The 10,839-nt window shown below is 37.5% G+C and overlaps 2 pseudogenes; one reads left to right on the forward strand and one right to left on the reverse strand.

Moving 5' to 3' along the window:
* The first annotated feature begins 1,105 nt into the window (after positions 1–1,105).
* LOC143401995 (eukaryotic translation initiation factor 4E pseudogene) lies at positions 1,106–1,800 on the forward strand (annotated as a pseudogene).
* A 2,870-nt stretch (positions 1,801–4,670) lies between these two features.
* Positions 4,671–9,802, reverse strand: LOC143401997 (HLA class II histocompatibility antigen, DQ alpha 2 chain-like; annotated as a pseudogene).
* Between the last annotated feature and the right edge of the window lie 1,037 nt (positions 9,803–10,839).

The following is a 10,839-nucleotide window of genomic DNA, read 5'->3' on the forward strand; positions in this document are numbered from 1 at the left end:
CCATCTGGCCTATGTTAATGTGTAGCCTAGGAACTTAAGGGTGTCAGTGCCCCTGGAAGCAGTCCTCAACCAATAGAAGTAGAAGACAATAGGTGAGACTTTTGTCCTTTAGATGACAGTTAGGGAAGGTGTTCTGCCTACCTTGCAGCAATATCATCTCCATTGCCCAGAGTCGTAATTTTAACAACACATCCCTTTTCTTGTGTGTGTGTTTTCCCCTCCTTTACCCTTTCTCTATTCTTTTCCATCATTCTTGTTCCCAATAAAACCACCTGTACCTAAGTCCTTGTCTTAAACAGTTAGTTATCTGTGTGATCCTCATTAAGGGACAGGTTAAATGCCAAAGAGAAATATGCTGTACTTTATATTTTACCAAGAATGTGGACCTATACTTAATTATCCCCCTCAATCTATACTTATTTTTTTCTAATATTATTTCTTATCTCAAGATCAGTAACAGGTTTACAGTAGCATTTATTCCTTTGTTAATTTAGAAAGATAAGAAATCACTAGTTTTTCAGTATGATGGAGTTTATGAAACTGTTGTTCTACATTGCTTATCTGAGAGATATGTGTCCCTTTTACATGATCTACAGAACCCTTAAACAGAGTCTAGAAGCAAAGGAATAACTTATCAACCCCTTTGGTATTTTATTATCAATACATGCAAGATACCTCTTTTCACACTTTGACAACACAAGAGAAAATAATTTATTTATATCCAAATCATTTCTTTGTTCTTTTTGTCAATACAAACCTTGAAAGAAAATGATTCTGATGAAGCTACCAAAAATTAGAATATAACATTCATGCTTTTAACAATGAATATCTCCAAGAATGAAATCTGAACCAAACAGATCTTCTGGGTCACAGGATACCAAACCCTAATTTATTATTTTTAAATTTTGCTTTCCTGCTTTTTAGTAACTTGCTATACCACTTCCCTCTTGCCTTGTTTCTTTGTAAGATTTTTGTTTTTCCATGAAATACTCACTTCTTCCCTCTTGTCTTGATTTGTGTCACATGAGACCTGCCACTTCCAGTTTCAGGTCTAAATTTGGCATTTGTAACTTAGCCTCAAACATCACTGGGGAGGTTCTGTAGGATGGTGACTGTGGAACTGGAAACCACCCCTACTGCTAATCCCCTGCCTTCAGAAAAGGAGAAAACAGACTCTCATCAGGAGATTGCTAACCCAGAAACCTATGTAAAGCATCCTCTATAGAATAGATGGGCATTCTTTTTTTTTTTTAATGATAAAAGTAAAACTTGGCAAGCAAACCTTCTACTGATCTCTAGATTTGATACAGTTGAAGACTTTGGGGTTGTATAAAGCCATAGCTAGTTGTCTAGTAATTTAATGCCTGGCTATGACTACTCAGATTTTAAGGATGGTTTTGAGCCTGTGTGGGAAGATGAGAAAAACAAATGGGGTGGAAGATGGCTCATGACACTGAACAAAAGGCAAAGACAAAGTGACCTTGACCGCTTTTGTCTAGAGACACTGCTGTGTCTTATTGGAGAATCTTTTGATGACCACAGTGATGATGTATGTGGAGCTGTTGTTCATGTTAGAGCTAAAGGTGATGAGACAGCAACATGGACTTACTGAATGTGAAAACAGAGAGGCTGCTACACATATAGGGAGAGTATACAAAAAAGATAGAGATTGGTTATCAGTCTCATGAAGACACAGCTACTAAGAAAGGCTCTACCTCTAAAAATAGATTTGTGTTTAAGAAGAGGCCTTCTGAGGGTTCTCAGAGAAGACTGCCTCAAGCAATAGAGATTTTGGGCTGAGGCAAAGCCTCTTCAAAAGCAGAGTGGACTGTATTTAATTTTTATTCCATCTAAATATTGCTAAGATGTAAGGTAGTCTCATTTACCTTTATCTAATGTTTTGATGTTCATTTTTAAAAAATTAAAAATAGAGTGTCCAATATCCCAATCAAAGAATTGCAATCAACACAGTCCCCCAGATTCCATAATTGCATTCCTGGCCCATTTTGTATTAGCTTAATAGAATTGCCATTGCAAACAAGTTTCACCCATTGACAATATTCAAAAGGACTTGCATTTCTATACCTTAATAAGAAAAAAATTGAGTTTATGTTCCATTGTATGCTGGACTTATTCTGCTGGTTTGAAAGAATATGATGCATACAGTTTTCTAGCAATTTTCTTTGTTTCTTTTGACAGCATTATATTTACTGTACTCTTGATGATGGGTGCTAGATTTTAATTTATTTGTTTCTCTACTTGATAACACTGATGATTCTAATTTCAGTTTTCCATTTCCCTCATGTAACTTGGGTGAAGCATCTAGGAATATGACACAAAAGTGTAATAAGTATTGATTTTGTGCATATTTTGTTTTTTTTTGTAACCACAAAACTTTGCTACAAATGTATGCATTTCTTTCAAATAAGGGGCTTTGTGTGATTTCATGAACATAATTATGGATTATAAAAAAGTAACATCATAGTTATATTTCTAACTAGAATTAGTATGCCTGATTTCATATCTTTATGCTGTATTTTAACACTTTGTATTACTTAGGTAATTTTGCTTTGGTTAAAAATGGCTCAAGAAAAAAGCAGTCCCACTCATTTTAAGACAGTGTACAAAATGGTAAATAAAATGTATACAGTGAATTGTATTTTAAACAAGAAAAAACCACTGGGATATTCTTTTTGACTATTTTCCATCATAAGAAATTCAGAAATTATATGCTATGACCAGCATAGCCAAATTGGTGGTTCTGGTGAGGGGCCATGGGGAATTAGAAAATTCTTTATACTCAGGAAAATTACAGAATTAAAAACATCTGTGCAGCTTCTCCATAGTTGCAATACACATTGCAATGTGCAATGTTAGGAGCAATTGTGCAGTGCTCAAGAGGGTACATTGGTTAAGCCAGCAGGCTCAGAAGTAGCAGAGCTGGTGAAACATTGTTATTGTATAGCATGAGAATTCCTCTATTCCCAGGAGCTGTGTACCTGAGATCAAGGTTGAAGCTGATGAGACTCTTGAACAGAGCCTCCCCAGGCAGGGCATTGCTATAGCAGCTAGGCATCCTGTATCCTCGCACAGAAACTTTCCCAGGAACCTGGTGTGCCACAGGTTTAAGGTCATCAGAGACCCCCCAATCTCAGTCACTGCTCTCCCATTCTCTGTCACTGCTCTCTACAGTTTTAGAGTATTTTTTCCTATGCTGCCATATGCAAATATGTCATGCACCTAGACTAGGTCCTTTAGTGAAAATGGTATGAGTTAGCATCACCATCTCCTCAAAAACCTATTTTGAGGTTACTGAAGGGCATACATTTAAAATATTGGGTGATTAACATGTTCAGGAAATATACAATATTTTATATAATAAAAGTGCCTAAGATATAATGTCAATAAACTCAATTTATGAGCTTGAGCATGGAGTGGATTTAAATGTTTTTATACTATTATAAATGTCCATAGGGGATGAAGCTCTAGCTGCCTCTGCTATAGGTGACTTTATCTAGTATATTGCCTCTCTCTGTTTGTTTTTTTTTTTTTTTTCATTGATGTTAGCCACAAAACGAGCTAAGTATGGGGCACTTGCTGTGAAACACACAGCATTTTCTTATTTTATTGTTCTCACTTCTATCTTCTGTCTGACCAATCCAGAAAGCTTCCATCTCATCTGGGGTGAAATATGGGATCGGACATCTTGCATCATTTTTCCATCTTCACAAATCCAACATTTGTGGAGAACATTTTGACTTTATGTTCTTGAAAATCAAATTATGACTTTAAGATTATTTTATTTCAAGTTTTTATTTCTTCCATAGCTTTTAGAATGCTATTTGAAAACTCAAAACTTAAGCATTGCTCTTTGTTTTTTCATAAAAATACTACATTTAGGGAATAAATTATTCACTATATTCACTGAATTTGAAAATGGTAAAGAAAGAGTGAGAGCAAAAAGGAAATACAGAATGTAAAAAAAATCTTTTATTATGATACAATATCATTTTGCTACTTCAGCTGTGGTATTATTAATATGGCCTGATAAAGAAGATAAGGACCTAAGAAATCTGATAAAATTTCAACATAAGCTTTTCTATTCTTAAACATGACTTAAATCAGTTCTAGGAAAAAGCCAGAGGAAAAGAATGCTCTAAGCAAAGACACCACAGAAAAATATTTATTTAATTTTCACACAGATTTTGGATGAGGGTGACCAAAAGACAAGTAGGTAAATGGGTGGGACAGGTCTCTCTGTGAAAGGTAGGCAATCATGTAAGACTAATTTGGAAGATTTTATAAGAATAAGGAATCTCTGTGGGAAAAATGTTTCATGAATTCCACTCAAGCAGGGCAGGGAGGAGGGCATGGAAGGAGCAATACAATAAACTAGAGCAGGAAGTGGGTCTAAGTCACATAGCAAGGCCTGCACAGAGAGCTAGAGTCAGCCAACCATTCCTTTTCTTTCTTTAAATTGTGATTATCTGAAACAGCAGACAGCACGAGGTTGATGGGGCCTGTGCCCCTGTCCCAAGGTCAAGCCATTCTTCAGCTAGCCCAGAAGTTTTCCAAATGCATTCAGGCATACAGGATGCCAACCCTGCACTCCCAGCCTCCCCATCTCCAGTTCCAGATATGACACATCTGAGTCCTTACCTGTCTGTTTTCTAGGTTATCACACGTGTGGTCCTATGGTGGCTGGAGGTTCCATGGGAATGCAGGACTTGGATGATGAGGATGTGCCTATCACAACACCCATGAGGCCAAGAGCCAACCCCAGAGCACAGACCACAGTCTCTATCAGCTCTTCCATAGGGGTTGGAAGCTCAGGTTCTGAGAAAAAAGAAACATAGTCACAGGACAGGGTGTGTCTGTGGGGAAAGTGGTGCATGTGTTTAAAAATGCACAAGACACCTAGACTTTGGGAAAGAGTGAAGTCAATTATTGGACAACTTTGCAATTGTGGGAAATAAAGTTGTGGCAATGGGGGTTAAAGGGTTAAGGCAAAAGAATGTAGCTTGGGGATAGAATTGGAAGGTAGACAAATGATGATGGGATTTCAACATAACCCAGTGCTTGAGGAGAAACTCTTCTAGGCACCAATGTTCCACCTTGCAGTCATAGAAATCCTCAGTGGAGGGGAAAAAAGCGAGGTAGCTGAACTTGAGGAAGGAGTGGTCACTCTTGCGAAAAAAGGTGGTCTCAGCAATACCTTCTGGAACCAAATGCCCATTGCAAAACCAAGTGATATTGATCACAGGAGGAAAGATGTTATCCACTAGACAGATGAGGGTGTTGGGAATGCCCAGGTTCTCAGGAGATTTGGGGAACACAGCCACTTCAGGGATTTTTACAACAAAAACAGCACATTATTGGTATTTATGATAACTGTGCCTTGAGATTTTTAATCATTTTGGAGGAGCCTAGTATTACCCAGATACTAATGAGATATTTTCTTGTCCTTTTCGAATAATTTTTATACCAGTTAAAGCTTCTATTTTTTCCCTCTGAAATATAGAGCACATTCTTCTCTTTGGGAATCCACAGGGCGTATGTGTGTGTGTGTGTGTGTGTGTGTGTGTGTGTGTGTGTGTGTATGAGAGAGAGAGAGAGAGAGAGAGAGAGAGAGAGAGAGAGAGAGAGAGAGAGAGACACCAGCTTAGAACTTCTTAGGTCAAGAAGTTGGGAATATCCTTGTGTAGGAATTCAAGGAGCATCTCATGGATGCTCAAGGATAGGATATTCAAGGATATTTAAATATTAAATAAATATGATGTGGACTAAGTATTTGCCAATACATGTACTAAAAAGGGGGAAGAATTTACTATATAATGGAAAGAACATCTACCCCCAGGAATGGAAGAGACCAGACCTGGACTTTGAGGTAGGTTGCAGTGAAGAGAAGCAGAATGTGGACACTTACCAGTGGTGGAAGGTGTAAAGTTGAAATCTGTAATCAAAGTGTCCAAGGTTTTTCGACCAGAGCAAGGTTTCTTGGGGCCTTCTGAATTTCAAATGTCGTGAAATTGCTAAACTCAGGCTGCCTCCACACAGTCTCCTTTTTTTCCAGGTCTACATAGAACAGCTCATCTCCATCAAATTCATAGGTAAACTGGTCATAGTCACCATATGTCTGGTAGATATTTGTGCCATAAGTGCCGACATGGTCAGCTGAAGAATAACCATTCCAGAGCATGATGATAAGAGTGGTCAGGTGAGATTTAGGGAGAGGAAAAAAACTTCATAAACAAGAAGGCATAGGAAATATTGTGAATATTGCAGTGCATTACTGTATTTGGTTGCTGTAACAAAATATCTTAAACACCTTGTATTATTCTGTTTCTGGGCTCTCAAATTCATCGTTCCCAATTTCATTTATTCTATCTCAAGAGTCTCAGAGGTTTTTGACTTGTTTTGGCACCAACATAAATGTCTAAAGTCCAAACTCCCATCTAAATATTATCTAAATTAGATATCACTGATTCAAGGTATTCTGAGGAAAATTATTCTCCAGTTGTGAAGCTGTGAAATCAAACATGTTGTGTGCTTCCGAAGTATAATAGTGGTGGGGGGTGTGGGGTAGACATCAGGTAGACATGCCTGTTCCAAAATGAAGAAGTAGGAAAAAAGAAAGGAGTGGCAGGTCTTGAGCAAGTCCAAAACTTTGCAGATAGAAAATAATTTTCTCTGGTTTGACGTTTTGACCTCATGGGTCTTGCCCGGGGTAGTATTTGGGCCTACAAGGCTCTAGAAGGTACTGACCCCATGAATTTGGGAGGCTCCACTTTCATGCTCTTTCTTTATGGTGGCCCTACCTAGGTATTGGCTGTGTGCCTGGGTTGTACTGCCCTGGATCTTCTGGGCATTACTCTAATTGGGGCTTTCTGCAGTGACTTTACTGTTTCCAGGGCACTTGCCCTCTAGGCCTTTCCTGGATTGTAGCAATGCCAATGACCTCTGAAATGCATTTGAGGTCATTCTTCCATTGCCTGAGATAACAGTTCATGGCTTCTCTTTAAATGAAGATTGTCATCTTGCCATTGTCTTCAGGCTAGCACCTGGCTTTGGTTGAGATGACTAATCCATACTAATCTTCTTATTAAATGGTCCCTTGGCCATAGCTTGATCTTTCCCAAACAGGCCTTCTCATTTTTAACAATATGTATAGTCTGAGGATTATCCAAATATTGAAGTTCTGCTTATTTTTTATTATCAACTTCATTTGAAGTCATTTATCATATAGTAGAAATAATGAAGAATATTCAAGTTGCACCTCCAACACTATGTTCAGAAATTTCCTTACTCAAACATACAATTTAATTTCTCACAAGATCTACCTTCTAGGAAACCCTAGGATACAAACACAATTCAATCACATTCTTTGCCATAATGAGGATCACCTGTACCACAGATAGTTCCTAATAACATGTTCTTCATTTCCAAGTGAAGCCTCATGAAACTAATCTTTACTTCTGAAAATCTACAAGCAATTTTTCAGGATTACTTTGATTCTTAGGTATTTCTTAGGTATTCACTAAGGAGACTGAGGCTCACTCTTTATATCTCTCTTCTTTTTCTTTTGGGCCTCCGGAAGAATCATCCTTCACATTCTGTCCATGATTGTGTGGACCTTTTATAGCACACATCAGAAAATCTTTGCAGCCTGTATCCATTTTGCAATTCCAAAGCTGTTTCCATACTGGTTACACTAGTACTGTACCCTTTTCCTGGTACCTATTTTCTATCTTAGTCCATTTGGGGCTGTCTTAACAACATTCTATAAACTGGTTGAACTATAAATAGCAGAAATCTCTTTCTCTTAATTCTGGGGCTTAGAAAAACCAAGATCAGGACACCAACAGATGTGACTTTTGCAGAGCCTATTCTCTAGAAAGCCATCTTTTCACTATAACTTCATGTAGCAGAAGGGGCAAGTGAGGCTAGATGCAATAGCGAATACCTGTAATCCCAGTGACTCAGGAAGCTGAGGCAGGAGGATCACAAGTTCAAAAGCAGCCTTAGCAATTTAGCAAGGCCTATGAAATTTCATGAGACCCTGTCTCAAAGCATAAATATAAAGAAAAAATTGGAGATACACTCAGTGGTAAAATACCCCAAGTTTAATCCCTAGTACAAAAGAAAGAAAAAATAAAAAGCCAGTGAGAATTCTTAGAAATATATTAAAAGGGCATTTTTGTCATTCTAATAACCCAATCTCCTAAACCATCACTTCAGAAGGTAGGATTTGAACATACAAATTTGGGTAAAGGGACTAATAGCATGTGGTTTCCTATTTTGCATAGTCTGATGTCAATGTCCCCATTTCTGTCTTTTCCCTCTTCAAGTAATTGAGAGACAAGTTTTAAAAAATGAATGTTTTAAATTTTAATTAACCAAAAATTGTATTTGTTTTCATGCAAATTGTCTTTTCCATGATATTGTATACTTGATGAGAAATAGGGATGTTATGTCTTATTCCCTTCTGTACCTCGAGTACTTAGTAAACTTCATGGCACATAGTAGGAATTCAGTAACTTTTGTTAGATAAATAAATAAATGATGATTAGGAAGTATTTTAAAGATTTCACTCTGTTTCATTTTTTAAATTCTTTTCTTTGCTTGGATTTTTTTTTGGGGAGTTTAAACTTTAATGATTTTTTCAGTGACCATGACATAACCGTATAAAGGGCTAGAAAGGAGGCTGATATGTACTGGGATGAGTTATAGATTAAGAAGGTATTGTGGAAATGGAACAGAAAAGCAGAGACAGTTAAAGAATGATGTAATTTAATCTGTTTTGCCCTCCTTCTAGTGTTTTGATGGTTAGATGTGGCAGGACTTGGAGTATGGGCTGACCAGCTGAGACTAACTTATTTCTAAGTCCCCAGGTTTTCCATCACACATTCTCCCAGTTTTCTGAGACAAAACAACAACAACAACAACAAGATGTTACAATTATAATAATGCCAAACTTTGGCACTTATAGAGCTCTTTATTACTTAGAATATACATTTAATTATTTATTTTTATTTGTGTGTTTCTCAGAATATTGTGTTAATTAATTATACACATGGGAAATCTGAAGATCAACATATGGAATTGACTTGCTCAATGTCATTCTACTAATCATTTTAATTTTTCCCATTCTAATGATCTTCAGACAAATTTATTCTACTTGCCGCTAAAGCCCAAACTTGGAAAATATAAATTATGTTGGAAACAAACTAAAAAGTGACATACTATTTTCTGTATGGCAGAAACATTTATGGACTTAGTTATCCTAAGAAAATGGATAAAATAAGAATAAATCAACAATTGCTTTGAGAAAGATTTTAAAGTGGGCGAGGAGTTGTGGGTTCATACTCGGGTGCTGTGAAAGGAAATCGATATACTTGGAGAAATATCTCTAATTTCAGGAGTTATCATAAATTAATGGTGTAGTCATAAATTAATACTGTAATAATGCTTGAGTATAACATTTGGTTCTGACTTTAGAAAGACAATAATGCCCTTTGTGAATACTCAGTGAGAGGTGGACATTGCAGAATTCAGTTTAGTCTACTAAGATTAGGTTTTAGGGGTTTTGGTTTCTTGGAGGGAAAATAAATATAACAATTCAGATTCAGGGGAACTGTGGTTTCATATACTACTATGGGGCAACAAATTCAGTCAGATTTTTTTCAGTTTTCTCTCACAGTCCTAAATCCTCAACTATGTACTCACCCACTATGTCCTCACCTCCACAGGGGCTCACAATGGCCAGCAGGGTGAGAGCCCCCAGGATCAGAGCTTTCTTCATTGGCCACCCTCCTCCAAGGGAAACCTCAGAAGTCACTTTTCTGAATAAGGGAAGGAATGAGAACTGGGCAAAGAAAGTGACCTACAGAGAACTATTGGAAGAAACCATTAGGAGGAGCCCAGAGCCACCCTTGCTGTCTCAGGTTTCAGCCCATTAGAGAAACCCCTGGAGCTGACACCTCAGTTGCCAGTTGAAGTACTTTTACAAAGAGACCTGGAAGGAGCCTGTGAACTTCCCCTGTGTTGAATGCTGTAGGAGCACAGATTCACAATGGAGCAGAGGGAACTTTCATTCTGTAGATGGAGGAGAGGAACAGGGACCTCCATGGACCCTGGCAGAACGTGCAGATCCAGGGAGGAGCCTGGAGGTGGATGTGCTGGGAAGCCTCGTGGATGGTCACTGTATGGTGTCCATGAGTCTGTATTAATTATTACTGCTCCAGGAAATCTTCATTGTGTCATGCCCCACTCCACCCCACTCCACATCTCTCCTCCTAGTATTTTTGGTGACTGGGACATTAGAGAAATCAAATAAGCAAAATTTTGTTTTCCATGTGTTTTTCTATATTTTGGGTTAGCTTTATTCTCAAAAAGATCTCAATTAGTAGGAATGAAGTAACATTTTATTTTGACCTATTTCTGTACTTCCAATTAAGCAAGTTCTTCATTCATAGTCTCAAAAGCCCCAGAATTTTAAACATCTCTATTTTCAAATACTTAAAAATTTGTAGTATCAAGTAGAGCCACCCACACTGACATGTCCTTTTCTACATCTTCCTGATTTTTTTTCTGCTTTATGTGGTCATTATGGTCTGTCTGTGTATGGTGTTATATATTTTAAAATGAAGTTTGTGGATATGTTCATTAGTGATAACTGTCTCCATTAATTATGCCTCCCAGAAACTATGAGCCCCTGTGGAGTTTCACATCTATCTAAAGTTAGCATTAAAACTTTTGGCATAGATTTTTTAAAGCCAATGAAAATCTTATGCTTCACTATTTCCATAGATGCCTCTGTAATTAGAAGATGTTTCTGGA

Source organism: Callospermophilus lateralis, chromosome 6 (genome assembly GCF_048772815.1).
Source record: "Callospermophilus lateralis isolate mCalLat2 chromosome 6, mCalLat2.hap1, whole genome shotgun sequence".
In the NCBI taxonomy this organism is placed as follows: Eukaryota; Metazoa; Chordata; class Mammalia; order Rodentia; family Sciuridae; genus Callospermophilus; species Callospermophilus lateralis.